We start from the raw sequence: 16818 nt of genomic DNA, 5'->3' as shown, positions 1-16818 counted from the left end.
CGGTGCCCCTCCCGCGCGGCTCGGCGGGGGCGTCGGGGAGGCGGGCCCGGGGACGCTCACGAGGCGCTCCGGCGCAGCGCCCCCTGCCGGCGTCCTCCCTCCTCGCCCCGGATCCGGTCCGGGCGGCGCGGGGACGCCGGCCTGACAGCCAGCGAGCGGGCGGCGCGGCGCGCTGCGGACGAACGGGCGCGCCCTGCAGGGGTAGGTGGGCCGCGGGGCGCAGGTGGGCGGGCGAGGGCGGTGCGCACGGGCGGGGGCCGGGGGCGGGCAGGGGGCGCGCGCCGGGGGTCGGCGCGGGGGCGGAGCGGGCGGGGGGCCCGGCGGCGGGGGCGCGCGCGGCGGCGCGCGGCTGGCGCGAGTCATCAATTATGCAAGGACTCGGGCGGCGCGGGGGGCGGGCGCGGGGAGCGCTCCAAGATGGCGCCCACCGCAGTCCCGCCCGCCGCAGCCTCGGCGCCTCTGCAGTCCGGCCGCGCCTCCCGGGCCCCGCGCTAGGGCCGCCGCTGCCTCCCTCGCCGCCGCTGCCGTAAGTCGCCCCAGAGCCCCCGCTCCGGCGCCGCTCCTTGCCCGCCGGGTTCCCCTTCTCGCCTCGGGACCCTGGAGCGGGGCTCGCCCATCTCCAGTCAAGGGCTTTGCCGCAGAGTGCGCGGCGGGGCTCCGGGGGCCGTGGAGCGGGGTTCCTGCCCTCCCTGCTTTGGACAGGGTGTGGAAGTCTTGCTTCCCTCTACCGTGTTCACTGGGGATCCCTGAGGAGAGTTGAGGACCACCAGCGCCCACCCCCGTATGCCCTCTCTCGCCTCCGCTCTTGGCTGCACTGGGGGACCCTGGCGTGCCCTCGGCGCCCCTTCCGTGGTGCAGCACCCCCTCCTCCCCATCTGCCAGAGCGGGGCAGAGTCGGGGCCCCTCGCCCGGTTGCACTGGAAGGGCAGCGCCGTCCGGATCTTCTACAGCAGCTCCTTAGCTCGGCCCCCTCCCCCATGTCTTACTGCATCCTTCTCCCCCATCCGGCTCCAGATTGTTACCAACTGCAGAAGACAGGGGCTCCTGGGTTCCTAGGGCAGCCAGGACTCCCCTGGCCTTTACTCGGATGCATCCGTCCCCCTCCCGACAGGGTACTCTGGGGTTGTGTTGGGGGCCCCCGGGACCTTCCTCGGCAGGCTAGGACTCCTGCAATAGGGAGTACATCACTTTCAGAATATCCCCATTCCCCCACCCCCACCCCTACGCCACCCGATGCAGAGCTTGCTCCTCTCCTCCTCTCTCCTTCCCTCCCCCACCTTACCACCGGCAGCAGCACCCTGGGATTCTGCTAGCTTTGGGCTTGCAGGGCTGCCCCGCTCCACAGGCTTGGACCCCTCCTCTCCAGTTCTCTCTTGGTACTTGGGGGACCGCAAAGCCTCTGCGTTTTTCCTGAGAGCTCAGCTCCATGCCCTCCGTGGAGACTTGGCAGTTAACTTTCGGGGGCTTAGCCAGGGCTTTCAGACCCCTTCAAGGGCCCCAGTTTCGAGGTGGGATGGAGTGGGAATCATTTTATAGCCTGATAAATATGATTCTTCAATCCATGCCTTCTTTCCAACTACCCCACCCTGTGCCCTCTTCCTCACTTACACTGCAGTTTTCGTAACATGGGGGAATACATTTTATATCCGGAGATTCCAAGATTCCAAGATTCAGCATCAATATTTATAATAAAAGGATGTCATCTGTTTTTTTTGGGGGGGGAGGTGAAATGGTAGAAGAAACTTTGCATTGCATATGGCTAATTCAGGGGGAGGGAGAAATAATTAGCATGGAGCAAGCTCTACCACACAGGGAAAATTGCTTTTAATGCACGTACAGCGGGCAGCAGAGAAGCCGGGATGGAAGCAGGAAGCGTGGGTGAGGGCTCTGGGGCCAAAGGGGAGAGTGCTTTTATAACTGTTTTTTCAAGTTTGAACCTGGAGAGCCTTTAGAGAGATAGTGATGTCTTAGGACTGGGGGATCTTTTAGCTTTCCAAGGGAGATTTCGGGTGTGGTAGATTTTCACTGTTTCGCAGTCTTTCTGTACTTCTCTTTTCTCCACGTGCATTAGAAGATAATGGTGGATGGGGGACTTTTTTTTTCTCCAAAACACAGATTTTTTTTTTTTTGATGTGTAATGCAAATGGCTGGTTAACATCACCACCCGGTACCATCTTGATAGGAATCTCAGGGGAATCAGACTTAAAATGCTGAAAGCTTTGTAACACGTTGCCTGTAACCTGGTTCTTGAAATACTGCAGCGTTTTTTCTTTGGAGCTCATGACCCACAAGCCTTCAGTTCTCCCTGAAAGAGAATTTGATTGCTTGGAAGAGGGGGTGGTAGTGATGGCTTGGTACTCAGCAAACATTGTCTGTCCTAGAAATTGAGGCTCTCCCTAGAGAGGGCTCCACGCATGTTCTGTGTTCTGTGGACATCTGGTTCAGGGTATGTGTAAATGTATTTCTTAGTAGGGCTGGTGGTGGGTGCTGCAGCGCAGTTCTGGACAGTGCTGGCTAGTTACTGGTTTCTTGGTTTCAGTTTGAGAGGCTTCAGTTTTTATTTGGGATTTTGTCAACTTTTATCAAAATATTTGAAGGATATTATTTTAAATTAATAAAGAATTATAAAGTGGAATATAGCATACTTGAAAACAAACAACCATACAATTGCTTGTTGCTTTCTTTGTAGGGGGTTTTAGTAAATTCTTCTCAGGGCCCAGCTTGCCCAGCTTTAGTTGCCTGTGTTGAGGTTTGCACCAGAGTTTCTTGCTGTGGTGCTGAAAGGACAGGGACGTTCCCCCGGCATTCCTGCCATAGAGTGCACACACGCTGGACATGATTTGGTTTTCTCTTGCTTTTATTATCAGTGAGCTCTCCTGTAGATGTGTGGTGTGTGCACGCGCGCGTGCGCAGCTGGGTTTGTACTTGAAGTTGCAGGCCTAGTTATCATATTTTATTACTCCCACATAACTCTTCATTTTGGCTGTGCCTCATGGAGTCTGTTTTTTACAGGCTGCAACAGATCCACATGTAAGTCGTACAGTGACATTTTGCTGACTGCATTATTTCAGCACATTTTGATAACTTCAAGTAGCAAGAAACTATTAATGTTACGGGAATTTGGTCTCCACAAGAAGTAATCAGATAGCTTGCTAAATTAAGCTGGATCAGAAGGGCATGTTCTTTGGGTTGATTTGAACAGTGAGCTGAGAGAAGGACTCAGCACAGCAGAGGCCAGTATGCAATTCATTGTTTCACTAAAGTAATTTGTCAAAAAAGTATTTTAAAATCCTAGAATAGTGACGGGGGCCATCAAATTCAGCTTGTATGAATCTCCTACCTAGTTCAGGGATCCCCTTATGGGAGATCTCACATAAAGCAGCTCCATTCCATTTGGGTTCCACTGTGATTGAAGTATTTTTATGTCATTGAAAAGGTAACATACATAAAGTTAAAAGAGTATAAATTGGGGCTATATCAGGGGCAAATGTGATTCTTGTGCTTCTTACCAAGAAAAGATTGACATTCAGTGTTCTATAGAGATTACACAAGAAACCTGCACCTGCTTGAAAAAGAATACAAAGATAGAGACATATCCATCTAAAGCAAGAAAAACATTCTTGAATGGAAAGAAAAGTAATTATCTTTAATGAGCTGATATTATGTAACAAGCTGTTCTGGAGGCACATGCATGAATTAATGAATACTTAATTCCTATAGATTATATGTAAGAAGGAAAATAAATCCACACTGTATAGAAAGTGTTAAGAAAGTTTATCCAGAGTGAGATCAGTTTCCATAATTATAAAAATAATGCATACTTATTGGAGAAATATTTTAATATGTAAAAAACAGGAAGAAAGTCATCCTTAGCAAAACATTTGTGTTTATGGTTATTCCAGTGGTTTTTTTTTTTTTTTTTTATGTACAGAAGGCAAGAAGCACTTGCAGAAGTTATTCAGAATAACAAAAAATAAGTATTGTGAAACCAAGCCTATTAAACTCTTAAGTTCACAGTCCACTAATTAGTCATTTAGAGGCTTAACCACTAGAATCCTATATTTCAATTTACCCTTTGTTTTGGAATCATGTTTAAAATTTCCAAGAAATTATCTTTGATGTGAAAGAATTCATTCTTAGAACTGGACTCCTGTGAAGTCTTTTGATTTAAGTATAGCAAATTAACTAGAAGAGTAAAGAAAACTTTTCTCAATCAGGGAATCAGCAAATATTCTCCTTTTGCACCTACTGTGTGTGAAGCATTGCACTAGGCACTAACACTCTTTAAATGGCAAGAACCAGCTTGGAAAATGATGCCATGCTCAAAAACTATGGCTACTAAGGTGTTAAAAGAAGGAAACAGAACGTTCACCCTTCACATATATTAACTGCTGAAATATTGACTGGAAGCCTATTGATCTAGCCCAGTGATTCATCCTAAAAAGAATAATTTGTGCAGGAATATGAAGTAAATGTATGTAAAGAAAAGACAAAGAAATCTTCTGGGAATTTTTTCTCTGTCCCTTTATGAAGTTATAGATACACAACCAGGACCCGCAGTTAAGTACATATCAGGAATTAAGGTGAAATGAAGACTCAAGAAGGTTGCCTTAGTTACACCGTTGAGGAGAAAAAGTCAGAAGCAGTGTGGGCTTTGGAGGTAGGCAAAACTAAGTTCAAGTCTTGACTTTGCTGCTTACTGGCTTTGTCACCTTGGATAAGTTATTTAATCTATCTGAGCTTCAGTGTTCTCATCTATAAAAATAGGAATAACAATACCTACATTGCAAGGTGTTTGTGGGGATTAAATGAAATCTCTATTTCCTTATGGTTCCTGATATGTAGAGCTCAGTGTATATTAGCTCCTTTTCCTCTAGGGATTTAGCAGCTTAGTGTATATTTATATGTGTATTTGATACAATATATATGTACTGTATTAAATTTCAGTAATCTGAAAAGCAGATGGTTGCTTTATCTTCAGTCTGGCAGAGAGGATAGAATCTGCAGGTATCCTGACTCGGATGGACATTGCTAATATAAAAGGAGACAAATTTTACTGTACAATTGCAGTGCTGATATCCACCACCACGGTGCAAATGCAGTTCCCAAAGTAACTCTTTCCACCTTCATTCCCAGACTGTTCTAGAATAGGACCCTTTACCAAATAGGAACGCTCTGGACCTCACCAGTTGGCAGGCAACTGGGCTGTTTTTAGCTATAGTTTGGGCTCTGGAGATGGAATGGGCCCAAAGGCTGAGGCGCCCCTTTATTCTTACTTGAGCTGGATGTCTTAATTGTGGTAAGTGAGTATACAGGTTTGAAGTTGCTTTTGTCTTCCGCACTTTTCTAGGTTTTCCCATCATATAGTCTTTTAACTGCTTTATTTGAATGAGTCTCATACATTTACGTCTCATGGCTGACCATCTACTTTTGGTAATTATTACTTTACGTTTGTTTATAAAAACTTTAAAAATCCTTCTATCCGTTGATTGAGTTAGGTAAGACAAACATTACTCTACCATTTTATAGCTGAGGAAACTGAATAGCCCAGAGCTTGAGTGAGTTGTCCAGAGCTATGGGACCATTAAGTGATAGAGTGGAGACAGGGACCCAGGTTGGTTAACTCATGCTTAAAGATTTTTTTCCATTAAATGGTGTTATATTTTGATGTTCATATAACCAAGTAATGTGAACAATTTTGGCTTTATTTTAAGAAATTATTGTTATCCTAGGTAGCTAAACATATCTTACTGAGTGGGCATAATGAAAGATTCTAGGATAGGCAGAGGGAGGGCAAGAGTGCCTTTGAAGGAGAGCATTTTGGAAGCAGGAAGGATAAGGGAAAATGAACGGAAGATGTATCAATAAACAGAGTATGGATGAAAATAGGAGTCATGGAAATAATGTGGTCGTTTTGTTTCTGCAGCTATCCTAGCTACTTTTTTAAAGGTCATCATGTCTTGCTATTTACTTATTCTTCATTTCGCTTGCACATAAATAGACGTGTTTGGCTACTCATAAATGCTCCCACGTTGCCAATGGAAATTATAACCAGGACCATAGGGGAATTATGGTCACTACCACCTGGACTTTTTTTCTTATGTAAGGCTGAAATTGGTGTAGGACTCAGAAGAATTGGTGCTGGGCGGTGCAGGGAGGGGGTTATGCTCGTTGAAGCAGAAGAAGATCTGGGAGGCTCTAGGTTGAAAAGAGCCAAGGTGAAATAGTTACAATTTCCCTTAGGTATATAGAGATGTGTCATACTGAGGAGAGCGGAACAGAAGAAAAGCTGGGACCCTGAGGGTCGAAAATGTGTTCTTGGTTTGGAACTGAAGCTCTCTTGATCCTGGAAGGAGTCGATTGTGTTAGGATAACTAAAATGCTGTCTGGAGAGGTTTGGAACACTTTTATATTCACTGGGCCTGTCCCAGTATCTGGAAATGGAAAGCACTGAAATCCCTCAAAAGATACATTAACAGGCTCCTTTCATGTTCAGTTGATTAGTGTGATTTTTATGCTGTAAAATCTTTTGAGTTCCCAGGGAGCGAGAACATGGTGAATGCTGATTTATCCAGGGATGGATTGTCTAGGCTACGAATTATACATGTCATTTATTTTTCTCTCTTTTTATACCTTTTGAGTATTTAGCTGATCTTTAGCATTCCTATCAGAGTGAACTTGGGAAGGGAGAAAAAGTCAAAATTAAAATGTTACTTTAAATTTTTAGATAATGATTGATAAAGGAAGAGATCAATGAAAAGGCAACTCATTTTTCACCTATTCTTATTCTCTCCTTGTTTTAAAGTACAGACAGTTGAAAGCTGAGCCTCCAGAAGCTTCACTGGAAGCCTGTGTGAAATAGCACTTTACCTTCATTTTATTGAGCGTCAGCCCTGTAAATAAATAGGGCTTAATTTATTACGTGGTTTGTTTCTTGTTTCACGAGAAATTCTTCTTCAATTAAGGATAATGCGGCAGGCTCTTCTTCACATTCACTAGTGTCTTTTTTGTCTTCGCAAGAAGCTGAATAAAATGCTTTTACATGAAAACAAATTAATGCGTTATTATTAAATTGCAGAGAAAAATTGAGCAGGTTGCAAATGAGACTGGTAGAGCTTTCTCAAAGGTCAGAATACCCAGAAATCTCATTTGCTGCAGAATTCTTAATTGGATTTCCTAAGATTTTGGTGAAGACTAAAAAGGCGAAATGTCTTATTTCCAGGAAAGATATCTTGAACAACATAAAGCATTGAGAATAGATTTATATTGTGATAGGGAAGAAAGCGTTGGGAGTGTAAGGAATCATCAGAGTGTAGAGAGAGAGTGAGAGAATGACTGCAGATAGCACAAGGGAATCTGGATGTGGACTTGGGGAGCTGCTCATATTTGAAGAGAGTTCTCTCTCTGCAGACTCGTTTGGACACATGTCTTTGTTCTACTTCTTGAACTAGAAGTGGTCCTGATTTTCTGGATAGGGCACGGAACCTTAGGAAGATGTTTTGTGTTTTAAATGTTATTTTATTCCTTTCTCTGCTAGAATTTTGCTGTAAATTGCTTACTTTAGCTGATATCTGCTTTGGAAAAGCTGGAGAATATTTTCTGGCTTTGTAGCAAAAAATTTAGTAACATTCTTGAATTTTTTTAATTTCCTCTTTTTTTAAAAAAGGATTTTACGTCATTTAATATAAAAAACATTTTCTCAAAAGGCCCTGTTGAAGGTGTTTATCCTATACATAAAGTATATCTTTTACATTTATTTATTTGAATAGTTAACAGAGGCAAAGGGTTAAAAAAATCAGGAAGTTCAAAGTTAAATCTTCTTACACTGTCACCTTCACTTAGTGTGCACTCCGTAAAGGCAAGTACTGTTACTCTTGTATTCTTTCTACATGCATATGACTGTAAACACTTTCTCTCCCCTGACCGCCCGTGCCGCCCCCCCCCCCCCCCCCCCCCCCCGCCACAGTTATGTCTGTTGTCTTTTGAGGAAGACCGTTAAAATAGTTTGGGGATTTGAACTGTCATTCTAGGTCATTGTAGATCAATTAATTCCCCCTTAGCAAAAATTTAGTGACATTCTTAATTTTTTTAAAATTTCCTCTTTTTTTTTTTTTTTTTTTTTAAGGATTTCAATTCATTTAATGTGAAAACATTTTCTCAAAAGGCACTGTTGAACGTATCTTTTCCATTCTGTGTTATAAATTTGGGGATTAGGGTATAATTAGAGTATAATTAGAATTATATTCAAATTAGAATAGAAATTTTGCTAAGAACAAGTCAGTTGGGCTGGGGTAGAATCTCCCAGTGGCATATAAGCCTGCAAAGATAGGGTAGAGTTAGCCAAACACTAAGGATTTTTTGAGGTTGCATTAATCCTTGGAGACAGTGGAGAGCATAGGAGATTTTTTAGGGAATGCAGAATGACACATCATCAAAGTCGTACTTTAATGTTTTAGGAGGATTGGACAACAGTGTATATGTAATAGGATGGAATAGAGCAAGGAATGGACATCCAGTTAATTGACTGTTGGATTCGGCCTAGCTGTGTGGTGACAAAGGCTTGGACTCGGATAGTAGTGATGAAGATGGAAAGGAAAGAATATAAATATAATTTTGTATGTGTGTCACATGGATGTGTGTGTTTAAGTGACATTTTTATAATGTAAGAAATCGTTTCTAGTAAGGCCCGATAGGAACTGGTGAATAACTTTACTTGGGGAAAAGGGAGGAGGAGGAGTTAAAGATTCTTTTGCTGTTTTAGAGATTAGAGATAGAGAGTCTTCTGTTTAGAAAGTCTGAGGAAGTAAGTTCTGTAATACACATTGGCAGTCTAGTCCAGAGCATCTTGGTTAGCAAGCTACCTTAATTTCTAATTTTTAATCCTTTTTCTGCAGAGGGTTTTCTCCCGTGAGCTTCTCATGCTTTCCGTAAGGAAAACCTAAGTCTTCCAGCTTCTTTATTCTGTGTGTTCTCTCACTGATAAATATTACTTAATCTTTGTGGGTCTCTATACTTTTCTTATTTTGTGGTCTTTCATTCTGTCCGTTTATAGACACTTAGCTTGCTGTCTTTCCTTGATATTCTCAAATAACCTTCAGTTTAGTGTACAAAGAAACAAGAATTATGCATCTTTTCATAGGTGGATGACTGTTTTGTTCTTACTGAAACTCAGAGACTTTCTTTCTTTGATCATTTGCTTAAATTCTGTGTGCTTCATGGAAGCCATAGTAAGTATTTGAAATTGAAGGCTGAATGAAAGGTAGCAACAGAGAGGAATCTGATAGGGGAAAGCAGAGGGACAAAGTTAGGCCTTATCAGCCAGTGATGTTGCTTGTTATTTCGGGTATTAACCTTGGGCTGTCGATATGAAATGTCAGACTTGACTTGCATAAACTTCCTTGGTGTAGCTGGGGAACAAGACAGTAGAGAGTGAGCCCTAATGTGTAATTTCAGTATACAGTGATAATTTATAAAGCAAAGGGTGAGCTCAGGGAGCTTGGGTTCTATTCTAGCCTTTTGCAGTCAGTAAAGATCTTTGAATAAGGAAAAATAAAGGATGATTGGAACATCAGAACATATACATGCAAAATAACAGAATGCACCTAGAGAAAAGCAATTTAATTCAATAAAAATTTTCCTTTAATTTTCCATTTCACCACCAAAGTTACCGAGTTCTTGCAAATTCCCTTAACATTTGCTATAGTTTACACTCAGGCTGTTGGCAGAAGTCTCCATGGTTTGTGTGGAACCAGTAGAGCAGGCAGAGTTCATGTACAGGATGTTAGTAAATTTAGATTCTGTTTAGGGATATAAAGTATCCTTACAGTAATCCCATCAGGAGGTTCTCTGTACAATCACATGGTAAGTTTGTACCTGCTTCCTCGTTTGAATGCTGAAAGTAACAGTGCTTAGGAACAGTTGAACAGCCTCTTGGGAAGCCATTCTTAAAATAGTTTGGGATAAGGAAAGTCCATAGAGACCACTAAGCTGAATGATGGCAATCTTTTTTTATTAATCTTGGTGTTCTAGTGCAAGTAATATTTTAGTAGGTTTATAGGTTTTTATTTTTTCACTCTCCTTCTATTTGTAATATTTCTTCTTGTCTTCTAGAAAGGAGGGGTGGTGTAAAACCGAAGAAAGGCACAGATTGAGTGATTAATTGAGTGATTAAGTGTAGTGGGGAAACAAAGTAGAATGATCCTGTGAGTATCTCACTTACCTCACAAGGCTATTTTTCTTTTTTTTCTGACTCGTTCAATAAAACTTCAGCCATAAGTGCCAATTGGGTAAAAAGTTCTTTTATTTTGGGATTTTAGTGTAGATTCTTTGCATTAGAAATTGCTCAAAGGCTTTATAGTTCAAAGAAAATAGGTTCATTTTGTGTGATGCGTGGATATCGAAGACTTGCTATTAATTAGATCCGAGTGTCTTCCGTCTTTAATTTGAATAAGCGTACATGTGGCTTGACCCTTGGGGGCGGATGTGCTTTGTTCCTAGTCACACGCTTCTTCCTGACCATTAGTAAGTCTCTGGTCTGTATTGTCCCTTTCAGGTTGTAAGGGGTGCGCATCTTTCACTTGCCTCTCCTCAGCAGGCTGCCCAGGTTCCCGGGGGGAGGCAGAGTAGTCACACAGGGGAGTGTGATCTCTGTGCCCTGCTTCGGCTCTGCTCTGCAGCCTGCCTTTGCCCAAGCTAGTGCTCAGAGAACGTTTTTTTTTTTAATTTTTTTTATTTTTTAATACATTTATTTATTTTATTGGCTGTGTTGGGTCTTTTTTGCTGCACGCAGGCTTTCTTTTTAGTTGCGGTGAGTGGGGGCTACTCTTCGTTGTTGTGCGTGGGCTCCTCATCGCCGTGGCTTCTTTTGTTGCGGAGCACGGGCTCTAGGCGCGTGGGCTTCAGTAGTTGCAGCACATGGGCTCAATAGTTGTGGCTCACGGGCTCTAAAGCGCAGGCTCAACAGTTGCGGCGCACGGGCTTAGTTGCTCCGCGGCATGTGGGATCTTCCTGGAGCAGGGCTCGAACCCGTGTCCCCTGCATTGGCAGGCGGATTCTCAACCACTGCGCCACCTAGGAAGCCCAACGATTTTTTTAAAAAAGCAATGCATTTATCTGTCAGTGCAATCTATTGCAAAATCTCAAGGAAAAAAAATCCTCCCAGAAAGCAATGCAACTTTTCTAGCCAAGATTCCAGAACCATCAGCTCCTTATAGGCACTGCTTCTGTTTATAGATGTTGAGTTGTCAAGGCTTTGCCAGTTGATTTTTTCCTTCCATAACTTAATCACAGAACCTAGTAAGACTTCTTATTTGTGAGAACTGAATGCTGACTTCTGAGGGTATTATAAAAATCTAGGGGATCTGCAGAGTTCGAAGTATGGCTGCTAGTCTATATTTTGGGCAAGAGAGTATCAGAAATTCTTATGGTGGAAACTGAGGCTTCATAATCCCTGCAGTCTAGTTGTGGCCTTGGACCAAGACACAGTGCCTCTGGGACAGTGTCCTTTTTCCTATTTGGAAATTTATTCTTATTAGGGTACTATAACCAAGTAGAGTACTATTTCCTTCAGAAGAATAAGTTCAATATTACTAATATTTGAGAAGCTTTTGAAGTTCTAACTTAATGTATGACAAATATATTTTTTTCCTTTTTAATATTTTTAAGAGCTGTGGTTATTTTTTATTGTTATTTTAAAAATCTATAAGCAGTACAGTTGAATAAAATTTGGAATATAGTTCTGTGAGTTTTAACACATGTATAGATTCATGTAACCAGCACTACAGTCAGGATACAGAATAGTTCCATCACTTCTGCTGCCCCTTTGCAGTCAGACTTTCTGTAACTTGTGATCTCTGGCAACCCCGGATTGGCTCTCCATTCTTAAGGTTTTGCTTTTTTTTAGAATATCATGTAAACGGAATCATGCTCTAGGATAGAACCTTTTGAGACTGGCTTCTTTCACTCAGCATGATACCTTTGAGATTTATCTATGTTGTTGGCTTTATCAATAGTTTGTTCTTTTTTGTTGCTGAGTAGTATGCCATTACATGGTTATATAACAGTTTGTTTATCCTTTCATTTGTTGAAGGATATTTGAGATGTGTCCAGTTTCAAGTGTTTACGAATACTGCTGCTGTAAATGTATAGGTTTTGGTGTGAATCTAAATTTACAGTGTTCAAAGATATCCCTAATGGAGAGATTGCTGAGTAATAAAGTAAGTATATGTTTACCTTTATAAGAAACAACTAAACTATATTTTTCAGAGTGGTTATACCATTTTGCATTTCCACCAGCAATGTATGAGAGTTCAGTTGTTAATATCTTCATTTGCACTTGGTATTGCCAGATTTTTGTTTATTTGTTTGTTTGTTTTAGTTTTATTGTGGTAAGGACAACATGAGACCTATCCTCTTAACAAATTTTTAAGTGTACAATAGGTTATTGTTGAGTCTAGGTACAGTGTTTTACAGTGGATCTGTAGAGCTTATTCATCTTGCTTCATTGAAACTTTCTGCCTGTTGTTGAGTAACTCCTCATTTCCTTCTTCCCCCAGCCCCTGGCAAACATCATTCTACTTGGATTCCATAAATTTGACTATTTTATACACCTCATATAAGTGTAATTATGCAGTGTTTCTCTTTCTGTGACTGGCTTATGACACCATAATGTCCTCAAGGTTCATCCGTGTTATAGTACATGTCAGAATTTCCTTCTTTTTAAAAAAGGCTGAATAGTATTCCATTTTATGTGTATACCACATTTTCTCTCTTTTTTTTTTTTTTTGGCTGCTTTGGGTCTTAGTTGTGGCATGCGGGCTTCTCTCTAGTTGTGGGGTGCGGGCCCCAGAGCGTGTGGGCTCTGTAGTTTGCAGCACTCGGGCTCTCTAGTTGTGGCGCACAGGCTCAGTAGTTGTGGTGCGCGGGCTTAGTTGCCCCGTGGTATGTGGGATCTTAGTTCCCTGACCAGGGGTTGAACCTGCATCCCCTGCATTGGAAGGCAGATTCTTAACCACTGGACCACCAGGGAAGTCCCAATACCACATTTTCGTTATATGTTCATCTGTTGGTGGGACATTTAGGTTGTTTCCCTATCTTGGCTATAGTTGAATGGTGCTGCAATGAACATTACAGAGCTAATCGTTCCTCAAGATCCTGATTTTAATTCTTCAGGATAAATACCCGGAAATGGGATTGCTGGATTGTATGTTAGTTCCGGTTTTAATTTTTTGAGGAATCTCCATCCTGTCTTCCACAGCAGCTGCACCATTTTGCATTCCCACCAGCGATGTGCAAGGGGCCCTGGTTTCTCCACGTCCTTGCTAACCCGTACCTTTTGAGGGTTCTTTTGATGACAGCCGTATGGCAGGTGTGAGGCGATTTCTCACTGTAGTTTTGATTCGCATCCCCTTGATGATTAGTGACACTGAGCATTCAGATTGTTATTCTATTTCAGCTATTTTAATAGGTGTGTTGTGGTATCTCGTTGTGGTTTCAGTTTACAGTCCCCTAATGGCTAATGATCTTGAGCATGTTTCGCATGCTTATTGCCATACATATTTCTTTGGTCCAGTGTCTTGTTCAAATCTTTTGCCCATTTTTTTAAATTGGATTATTTGTTTTCTTACTGTGAGTTTTGAGAATTTGTTTTTTGGGGTTTTTTTTTTTTTTTTGCTGCGCTGCGCGGCATTTGGGAGCTTAATATCTTAGTTCCCCGACCAGGGATCAAACCCGTGCACCCTGCAGTGGAAGCGCAGAGTCTTAACTACTGGACCTCCAGGGAAGTCCCTTGAGAGCTTTTTAAAAAAATATATGTATATATCCTGGATATAAATCATCAGGTAAATTACTTAGACATATTTTCCCCTAGTGAGTAGTTTTTCTTTTTTCTTCTCTTTCCAGTGTCTTTTATAGAGCTAATGTTTTAAAATTTTGATTATCTGATTTGTCAGTTTCTTTCTCTTATGGATCATGTTTTTGATGCTATATATAAGAATTCTTCGTCTAATCCAGGGTCACAAATATGTTCTTTGTTTTTCTCTAAAAGTTTTATAGTTTTGCATTTTACATTTAGACCTATGATCCATTTGAGTTAATTTTTGTTATGAAATTTAGTTATGAAATTAAGTTATGAAATTTAGGTCAAGGTTCATTTTTATGTATTTATTTTGCAGATAGATGTGTAATTGTTCCAGCACCATTGTTATTAAAAAGACTATCCTTCTTCCATTGAATTTACTTTGCACCCTTGTCAGAACCCAATTGACTCTATTTGTTTGGGCCTTTTTCTAGATTCTATGTTCTGTTCCATTGACATATGTATCTGTCCTATCACCAGTACCACACTGCTCTGATTACTGTAGCTACACAGAAAGACTTAAAATTACATAGTGTGAGACTTGCAACTTTGTTCTTTTTTCAAAACTGTTTTGGCTGTTATTCTTCTTTCCTCTTTCCATTAAATTTCATAGTCAGCTTGTCTATGTCTGCAGAAACTCCTGTTCGCATTTTGCTTGGAACTGCATCAAATCTATAGATGAGGGGACTTCCCTGGTGGTCCAGTGGGTAAGACTCCGACCTTCCAGTGCAGGGGGCTTGGATTCGATCCCTGGTCAGGGAACATGCCGCAACTAAGAGTCTGCATGCTGCAACTAAAAAGATCCCACATGCCACAACGAAGATCTCATGTGCCACAACTAAGGCCCAGTGCAGCCAAAATAAATAAATAAATAAATAAATAAATAAATAATCTGTAGATCAGCTTAAGAATTATACCTGTATCGTGTCTTCCAGTCAATGAATATGATATATGTCTTCATTTATTTAGGTTGTATATGATTTCTTTCATCAACATTTTATAGTTTTCAGCATATAGATTTGCATATATTTTGTTAGATTTATACCTAAGTATTTTTTATGCTATTGTAAATTTTTTAAATTAGATTTCAGTTTCTAATTCATTCCTAGTATATATTAGAACTATGATGGATTTTGGGGTGTTGAACTTGTCTCTTACAACCTTGTTAAACTCATTAATTCTAGGAGCTTTATTATAGATTTTTTTGGGTTTTCTATATAGATAATAATGTTGTCTAAAAAAGTGATAGGTTTGTATCTTCCTTTCTAATCTATACACTTTTTACTTCTTTCTCTCCTCCACCTTTATTATAGACTTCTAGAGTGCCTTTTTCCTGATCTTAGGGAAAAAGCATTTAATCTCTCATCATTAAGTATGACAGTAGCTGTTTAGTTTTTGTAGATGCTTTTTGTCAGGTTGAGTAAATTCCCTTCTATTCCCAGTTTGCTGAGGGTTTTTTTCAGGAATGGATGTTGAATTTTGTCAAATGCTTTTTCTGTATCAGTTGATATGATTATATGATTTTTAAAATTATTTAATCTGTTACTATATTGAATCACACTGATTGGTTTTCAAATATTGCCCTACCCTTGCATTCTTGGGATAAATACCACTTGGTTGTGATATGTTATTCTTCTGAATTGTTGGATTTGATTTGCTAATATTTGTTGAGGAGTTTTGCATCTGTGTTCATGAAGATATTAGTCTGTGGTTTTGTTTTTTTCCTTGTCTTTTTCTAGTTTTGGTATCAGAATAGTGCTGGTCTTATAAAATAAGTTAAAAAGGGTTCCCTTTAGTATTTGCAGGGGAAGAAAGTGTAGAATTCCTTTTAAAAATTTTTGGTAGAATTCTTCAGTGAACCTTCATGTGAGAGTTTTTAACTACAAATTAAATTTCTTTAATAGATACAGCACAATTCAGCTTGTCTCTTTCTTTTTGGGTGAGTTTTGGTACTTTGTGGCTTTTAAGGAATTGGCCCATTCATCTAAGTTGTCCACTTTATGTACATAGATTTGTTCATAGTATTCTTATTATCCTTTTAATGTCTGTGGGTCTATAGTGATATCCTTTCTTTCATTCCTAATATTGATAATTTTTTATTCATTCTTCCTTTTCTTTGGCTAGAGGCTTATCAATTTTATTCATCTTTTCAAAGAACCTGCTTTTGATTTTATTGATTTTTCTCTATTTTTTTTCTGTTTTCAATATAATTGATTTCTGCTACTTTATTTTCTTCTGCATGTCTTTGAGTTAACTTATTACTCTTCTTTTCTTTTTATTTTTTAGGTGGAAAATGATCTTCTTTAGATCGTTGACTTGAGACCTTTCTTCCTTTCTAATATAAGCTTTTTCTTTTTTTAAAGCTCTTTATTGGAATATAATTGCTTTACACTGTTGTGCCAGTTTTTGCTGTACAACAAAGTGAATCATCTGTATTTATACATATATCCCCCATCCCCTCCCTCTGGTGACTCCCTCCCTCCCACCCTCCCTATCCCATCCCTCTAAGTCATCAGGTACTTATGAACCCAGTGACAGGGCAAGAATAAAGATGCAGTTTTAGAGAACTGACTTGAGGACACGGGGTGGGGGGCAAAGGGGAAGGTGGGATGAAGAGAGAGAATAGTATTGACAAATATGCACTACCAAATGTAAAACAGATAGCTAGTAGGAATCAACTTCACATAAGCTTTTTTTTTTTTTTTTTTTTATTATTTTATTTTATTTTTTTGGGGGGTACACCAGGTTCAATCAACTGTTTTTATACACATATCCCCATATTCCCTCCCTTCCTTGACGCCCCCCCCTCGATTCCCCCCCACCCTCCCTGCCCCAGTCCTCTAAGGCATCTTCCATCCTCGAGTTGGACTCCCTTTGTTATACAACAACTTCCCACTGACTATTTTACAGTTGGTAGTATATATATGTCTGTACTACTCTCCCGCTTCTTCTCAGTTTCCCCT

General features: G+C 40.8%; 1 protein-coding gene across 7 annotated transcripts in view; it reads left to right on the top strand.

The window, feature by feature from the left end:
• SCN8A (sodium voltage-gated channel alpha subunit 8) overlaps window positions 1-16818 on the top strand; it is a 169483-nt gene that overhangs the window by 247 nt on the left and 152418 nt on the right. For 4 of the 7 annotated variants that reach the window (XM_057701553.1, XM_057701548.1, XM_057701559.1 and 1 more), the window contains exon 1: window positions 94-201. The exons of 1 other annotated variant lie outside the window; for it this stretch is intronic. The gene's annotated coding sequence lies outside the window, so the exon portion shown is untranslated. Of the gene's footprint in view, window positions 1-93; window positions 202-413; window positions 527-6257; window positions 6395-16818 lie in introns of those variants that run through there. 2 more of the 7 variants (XM_057701550.1, XM_057701552.1) reach the window with 2 other exon arrangements.

This window comes from Hippopotamus amphibius, chromosome 12 (assembly GCF_030028045.1).
Source record: "Hippopotamus amphibius kiboko isolate mHipAmp2 chromosome 12, mHipAmp2.hap2, whole genome shotgun sequence".
Classification (NCBI taxonomy): domain Eukaryota; kingdom Metazoa; phylum Chordata; class Mammalia; order Artiodactyla; family Hippopotamidae; genus Hippopotamus; species Hippopotamus amphibius.
This window is presented reverse-complemented; position numbering and strand designations above follow the sequence as displayed.